An 8,124-nucleotide genomic window follows, 5' to 3' on the forward strand; every position below is an offset into this window, starting at 1 on the left:
CCAGGCAGAAATCTTATCCAAGGCAAGTTGCATACGCCGCTCGACAGCAGACATGCGGGAACCAGAAAACCATATAGCCAAGTCATCCACATAAAGGGATGAGGATACCCCACCAGGCACATTATCAAGGATACCGTTGATGGCCACTGTAAACAGGGAGACACTTAAGACACTTCCCTGTGGGACTCCTTCCTCCTGGCACAGTGGTGCAGAGAAGGAAGAACCCACACGGACCCGAAAAACACGATCAGTCAAGAAGTCTCCAAGCAAGACAGGTAGTCGACCATGTAAACCAAAGGCATGAAGTTGTTGGAGGATGCCATGGCGCCAGGCAGTGTCATAAGCCTTCTCAAGGTCAAAGAACACAGCCACAAGATGTTGCTTGGAGGCAAGGCTTCACAGATCGATGTTTCTAGCCTGATAAGGTTGTCTGAAGGGCACCGTAATTTACGGAAACCACTCTGTGAAGGAGAGAGAAAGCAACCCTTCTCCAGAAACCAAATAAGTCTGACATTGACCATCTTCTCGAACAGCTTGCACACACATGATGTTAAAGCGATGGGACGGTAGTTGGTGACTTGGGAATGATCTTTACCAGGCTTGGGAATGGGGAGGACAGTACCCAACTTCCAATTCCTGGGAATAGAGCCCTTGCTCCAAACCCTGTTAAAAAGATCCAATAAAAACTGAAGTGAATCAGTTGACAGATGACAGAGCAGAGCGTATGGAATGTCGTCAGGCCCAGGAGCACTGTCACTGCACTCTGAGAGGGCAGCTCATAGCTCACGGAGGGTGAAGTCTAAATTATATGGCTCTCCGCCACGAAAGCGACCACCGGGTGAAGCAAAGTTAACACCTCGTGATTCCAAATCACGGCGATGGTGTGCCATTGGCGAGGTAGGATCCTTCCTGGAGACACTAGCAAAGTGATCGGCAAATATGTCAGCAACCACCTTAGGATCAGCTATCTTCACACCACCATGGGACAAGACAGGAGGAGGAGGGACTACGAACTTCCCAGATATCTTGCGTACTCTATTCCACACTTGTGTGAGCGGAGTCTTTGTTGTAACTGAGGAAACATAAGTTTTCCACGACTCTTGCCTTGCACTCTTTAGGACCCGCCGAGCATGAGCTCTTGCCCGTCGAAAGGCATCCAAGCACTGAGGGTCCCCATGATGCCGCCGAAGACGGGAGAAGGCAGAACGCTTCGCCTGCACAGCAGCAGAGCAATCACTGTTCCACCAAGGGACAGGACGTCTGGGAAAACGTCCAGATGTCCTGGGGATGGACTGGAGTGCAGAAGAATGTAATAGATCCGTAAAATATTTCGCAGCCTCGTCAGTACTACTAAAATCAGCTATCGAGTAATCAGGGGAACAAAGTTCTGTAAAATGCCTCCAATCAGCCCTATCTAAGCGCCACTGGGGAAGACGAGACATTGGTTCCGACGCTGTAGACTCTACAATGATAGGGAAGTGGTCACTGCCATATAAATGTGGCAAGACCTGCCAGTTAAAATCTAAGAGGGCATTTGAAGAGCAGAGAGAAATATCAATTGCAGTAAAAGTACCGGTCTGATTATGGAAATGCGTCATATCCCCTGAGTTTAAAACCTCTAACCCTTCTTCCTCTATAAAAGAAGCAAGTAAAATATCTCTAGGGTTAGCCATGCCGTCACCCCACAGTGGGTGGCGACCATTAAAATCCCCTAATAAAATGAAGGGAGAGGGAAGATCACGTACTAGACGAATAAGATCCCCTCTCTCGACAGGAACACTGGGTGGAAGATATATACTACACACCGTGTAGGATCGATTTATATAAATTTTGATAGCAACGGCCTGTAGTGGAGTATTGATTTGAATCTTGCTACAAGGCACATCATCTCTGACTAGTACTGCCGTGCCACCGTGGTGGCCTTCATTAGGAAGATCAGAATAAAAGGCTCTATATCCAGGAGGACTGAGATGAACTGAGTCTCCCATCATCGTCTCCTGGAGACAAATGCTCACTGGAGAGAATTGGGAGATCAAAACACGCAGTTCCTCCCAGGAAGCACGTAAACCTCGACAGTTCCACTGAAGAAACTTGAAGATGACTATTTAGTGCGTGGTTTTGGGAGAGTCCGAGAATTGGACTTTCCAGTGCCAAGTTTATTTGGTTTGTCAAAATTTTTGCGGGAATGTGGGGGCCCTGACGAGCCCCCAGAGAGGGAGACTGGCACTCGTGCTGAAGGGGAGACAGTCTTCTTTGATATGCAGGTACGTCCACTAATGGGTTTGTCACGGGCAGCAGCATGGAGCCCAACAGGAGGGGAGGTGCTACTCTGGACCCTGCCCGGGGCCCCCAGTGAGCTGAGAGGCCGAGCAGGAGGGATTAGGGTCCTGGCCTCCGGACGTGGAGGGGAGAGGGCAGAATTGTCTGAGTTAACTGGAGGAGAAACAACCGGTACCACAGAGGAAGAAGTGACCGACTCACCTGACTTGTTGAAGGGACCGCAAGCTGCCTCAGTCAGATCAGAGCATGCTGTGCCATCAGAGGGACTGCAACCACTCGTGCATCCCTCAGGGCTGGGGTCCTGACAAGCAGGGGAGGGCTTATCCCCTGGCTTTAGAGAGGGTACCTTCATGTCTGAGGCCACAGCGAAACCATCCAACTCGGTATCAATGACCGGGACATCAGTATCTATGCCCGATACAATAGCACCGTCAGAGTGGCCACCCTGATCAGCATGGGAGGCTTTAGTTGGGGGAACATCTGTCAATGACTCAGTGGACTCACGAATGCGTTTGTTGGAGGACCGTTTAGGGCTATGTACCTCAGCCTGTACGAGTTCGGATGGAATCACAGAGTTATTCTTGGGCATATTCTTGGAGGTACTAACTGAGGTGTCTTCTCCATCAGTAGTTTCCACCAAAGTTGCAAATTTATTGCTGACAGGCACCGAGAGAATCTGCATCCTATCAGACGTGTTGGAGGTTGACCGAGTACCCAGACTCTCACGTCGTTGAGAATTCTGTTCATCACCACCAGAATTGCGGCCTGACTGGACGGACCGTGATAGAACTGAAGCAAAGGAAACTCCAGGTCGTATATACATAGACATAACTCGGTGTTTAGCTTCCTTAAAGGTAATCCTTTCACGAGTCTGCAAAGACAAAACCTCACACTCAAATTTGTATTTGTCACAAGCTTTGGAGGTAGCTGCATGGCCACCTCCACAATTGACACAGGTCTCTGTACCAGAACAATCTATATCTTCATGGGAAATTCCACATGTAGCACATATCGCAGGAAGGCCCTGCAACAATCGTCGACAGTATTTGCTAACGTGGCCAAACTTTTGACAATGAAAACAGCGTCTTGGACTGGGTATATACAGCTTCACCTTTAAGGACAACCAGGCAACCTTAATGGAAGAGGGAAGCTGAGTGACCTCAAACGTTAACAAAATGGAGGGCGTGGGCAAAAGGACACCATCAATTTTCTTATGAAATCTTTCCACTTTGATGACTCCATGTACCTTCATTTCCTCAAGAAGCTTTGCTTCTGAATACCTAAGCAGCTCTCTAGAGTAGATTACCCCACGAGATTGGTTGAATTTGGGATGTGGCAAGCATGTAAATGGAGCCCCAGATACCTTAGATAGAGAACAGAGTCTGTCTTTCTCCTCTGGGGAGGTAACCTCCACAAGCAGGCTCCCATCGTGCTGTGGCAAAATTTTTGGCTCCCTGCCACATGTCTTAACAATTGTTCTATGGACTTCAAAAATGTCCAGTTCTGCCACTTTGACACCCTCTACTGCCCGGATCACCAAATACCAAGCAAAGTGGGCTTGTTCATAAAAGCCTGGCAAGACCTCATGCAGGGATGTAATTGGGCCAGACTTTAAGTGGCCCAGATGTTCCTCATATTTATTGGATGTTTTGGTTTCCATTAAAATTTAATAACTTCATTCCCCCACTCCTCCACCCACCACGGAGCCCAACAAGGGGAGGTCTTATGCCAGGGACAATGCCACTGGCGACCCCAGAGGTAGCAGGGAAGTATACGCGGGTAACCACCGGGGAACTCGAACAAGGGTGACTCCAGGACGGTAGGAGCCACCAGGCCCCCCAGTGCCCACTTGACCCTAGCCAACGCATGACCAGCCGATTGACCTGGTCGGGCCCAACCAGGCCACCCGTCTTGCCAGAATAAGGGACCAAAGAGGTGTATTGCTAGCCGCAGGGCGCAGCATACACAGCGTCGCTCAACCTCGAGGACTCCCGTCTCCCAGCATTACGGGACGCCACGCACGGCAAACACGTGGGGAGGCAACTGTCCTGCCCTAGATGGCAAATGGGCAGGGACTAACATCACCAGCAGGCCTCCTCCACCAGTGATGCAGGGGGCGCTTGGTCCACGTAGCTGACAAATACCGAACCCTACAAAGGTAGGCATGCCTCCAAAGTAGGTGGCACCGCCAACCACGCTTCAAGCCCCGCCACCACGTCAAGGTGACCCCCTGCAGCGGGGCCAGCAAGAAGGAAAGGTACAAGTTGATAGACAAAGGCAAAAGAGTTTATCAAGGCAGGAAATACATCAGTTGAAGAAATTTTATTGTCAGCCAAGAGGAAGTCAGAGGGGGAAAGTGATATACGAACAGCACTGGAATTCTCTGAGGTGGAATTGGAGGAGAAAGTCTGAGTGAAGACATCTGCTCTATCAGTAGAAGAAATAGCAACAGAGCCAACAGAGTAGAAAAGAGGAGGGAAGGATGAAGAGATAAAGTTGTTAGAAAGGTTTTTGGCAAGGCACCAGAAGGAATGCTAAGAATTCGAGTTGGAGAGCTGAGAGCATTTAGTATGGATGAAATTAATTTTAGCAGAGTGAGAAACAGACTTAGCATGATTCCGGGCAGAAACATAAAAAACATGTGATTCAGGGGTGCCTTTTATAGGCCCTATCCTTGTTGTGGACAACATTAAATGAAGCGTGATTAAACCAAGGCTTTCTTGCGTTCATCATAGGATATGAGAATACAATGTGTGCTTCAATGCCCGACAGAATAACCTCCATAATGCACAAGGCACACTCACAAGGCTCCCGGCCATGGAAGCAAAAATCATTCCATGGAAAATCGAAGAAGTACCGCCTGAGAGCCTCCCAATCCACAGCTCCAAAGTGCCACAATCGATGTTTCTTTGGAGGGTCCACAGGCTGTTTTGGACCAATAGGACAGGTTAAGGTAGTACGGTTTTGATCAGAGGAGCCCAATGGGGAGGAAAGATTAACAGTGTAAGCAGAAGGATTAGCTGTATGGAAGAGGTCAGGTATGATGGAGCTCTCTCTAAGGCGGTCAGGGATACAGGTAGGGAGCTGTACAAGCTGCTCTAGGTCATTATGGATAGAAAAGATGTAGGCTTGTTCACCAGATGGATCAGTGAAAGGAGAGGAGAGCCAGAGGTGGTGGTGAACATTGAAATCTCCTAGAATGGAGACTTCACAGAAAGGAGATATGGATAGAATGTGTTCCATCAAAGAAGTAAAATAGTCAAAGAATTTTTCAGTTTGTAGAATTAGAGGATCAGTTAACAGCATATATATATATTTAGTCAGAGAATGACAAGCTAGTCAAAGCCAGAGAGTAGAGAATTCAGAAGAGTCGAGTTCAGGACCACGAGGGCAAGATAAGTCATTGTGTACATAATTATACACAACAGCCACCTTTGGCTTTGAAATTAGTACAGTATAGAGAAGGAAGGAGGATACATAAAAGGGTTTGCAATCAGTTGCCTCAAACACCTGAGTCTCAGTTAGGAAGAGAAGGTGAGGTTTAGAGGAGGAAAGATGGTGCTCAATAGAGCGAAAGTTTGAGGAAAGGCCGCTAATGTTGCAGAGATGAATAAAAAGTGAGTCAGACGGTGGTTCCGGGCTGCTCATTGAGTCATCACAGGGAGAAGGGCGGATGGTGAGGGCAATTATGGTCCCACCCCCCCGGGACTTGGATATTAGTCTCCATTTTTCTTTTTTGAATTTTGAAAAGGAAGTGTAGTGTGTACTGTGCATGTAGTTTGATGTTGACAGTTAGAGCAACTTGTATTGGAGAGCATGCTGGCCTACTCTCTGTGTTACTGAAACACTGAAAAAGTTCAGGAAAAGGGGATAGTCATGAACTAGTCCCGAGGGCTGATGAAACAGGAGCTCCAGCTCTCCCTGTCATCAGCTTTCCATCCACCTTGGGAGTACTGCCCTGCTCGACTGGTGCTACAGTCTACTCCTACTACGCACAAATACTGTGCGTTAGTGTGCAAAAGCTGAAACAGAAAGTTCCTGGACCTCTTACAATTCCTCTTCAAAAGCATGTGAGGTACACCCGAAAGCACTAATTTCTCCCCCCCTAGGAGCCGGAGTCGCGGCCAGTGAGCGACTGGGCGATCGAACACCCCACACCCAGCGCCCCTCCCCCAACCCCAGTGTAAATGTTGTTGGACAGATGTGGAATGGCCCAAGCTGGTGATGTTACAATGTGTCATGATCGTTTTTATAGACAACCAGAACCAGTAAGGGTAGGTATATAAAGGTATTTAAGATTAATACTGTGTTGTTATCAACAACATATAAGAATGGCACGAAAATGAAAGAAGACCTAAAATGTATTGTGTTATTGGCTATATACATACGTCCTATATTATAATGTTACAAATAAGTATATTATAATAAACAACATCTGTTGAAAGGTATGATGTCTTTTCTTATCCATTTTCCACCACCCTACTCTCTGGGTTCCTGTCTCCACAAAACGTCTCTTTTACCCTCTCGTCCCTCTCTCTCGCCCTTTGTCAACCAACATAAACTCAGATAATGATGAAATGATCCGTCAGGTATTGATTATATTATCATACACCTCAGTATTAAGCACCAACAAATCAATAGCATACAATACTTCAGTATATCTGCAAACTATATCATCCTGATTTAAACTGTTACGTGACATACACACTGTAAGTTGGACCTTGTGTTACAAGGACATACGGTTGTTTATCGTTAACACAGGTTATGTGTGGTTTTGGATGTTCATTAATTCAATTTAACCTGGCATTTTGGCCTTACATTATAAACACGTAAGGTTTATGTTTCTGTCATTATTGGATGAACGAAACGAATCAGGGATCGGCTCTGACGAACCACAAACTCTCTGCCTTAACGAGAATATGCCGACCTCTTGTCACAACAGTGACACAGTGTCTTTATGTATATGACTTAATGTGAGTTAATCGTAAACATAAAGACACTGTGTCACTGTTGTGACAAGAGGTCGGCATATTTTCGTTAAGGCAGAGAGTTTGTGGTTCGTCAGAGCCGATCCCTGATCCGTTTCGTTCATCCAACAATGACAGGAACATAAACCTTACGTGTTTATAATGTAAGGCCAAAATGCCAAGTTAAATTGAATTAATGAACATCCAAAACCACACACAACCTGTGTTAACGATAAACAACCGTATGTCCTTGTAACACAAGGTCCAACTTACAGTGTGTATGTCACGTAACAGTTTAAATCAGGATGATATAGTTTGCAGATATACTGAAGTATTGTATGCTATTGATTTGTTGGTGCTTAATACTGAGGTGTATGATAATATAATCAATACCTGACGGATCATTTCATCATTATCTGAGTTTATGTTGGTTGACAAAGGGCGAGAGAGAGGGACAAGAGGGTAAAAGAGACGTTTTGTGGAGACAGGAACCCAGAGAGTAGGGTGGTGGAAAATGGATAAGAAAAGACATCATACCTTTCAACAGATGTTGTTTATTATAATATACTTATTTGTAACATTATAATATAGGACGTATGTATATAGCCAATAACACAATACATTTTAGGTCTTCTTTCATTTTCGTGCCATTCTTATATGTTGTTGATAACAACACAGTATTAACCTTAAATACCTTTATATACCTACCCTTACTGGTTCTGGTTGTCTATAAAAACGATCATGACACATTGTAACATCACCAGTTTCGGCCATTCCACATCTGTCCAACAACGCCTACACTGGGGTTTGGGGAGGGGCGGTAGCTGTGGGGTGTTCGATCGCCCGGTCGCTCACTGGCCCGACTCCGGCTACTATG

The sequence above is a fragment of the Coenobita brevimanus genome, chromosome 46, assembly GCF_032717465.1.
Source record: "Coenobita brevimanus isolate Jiangsu-jjx chromosome 46, ASM3271746v2, whole genome shotgun sequence".
NCBI classification, from domain to species: domain Eukaryota; kingdom Metazoa; phylum Arthropoda; class Malacostraca; order Decapoda; family Coenobitidae; genus Coenobita; species Coenobita brevimanus.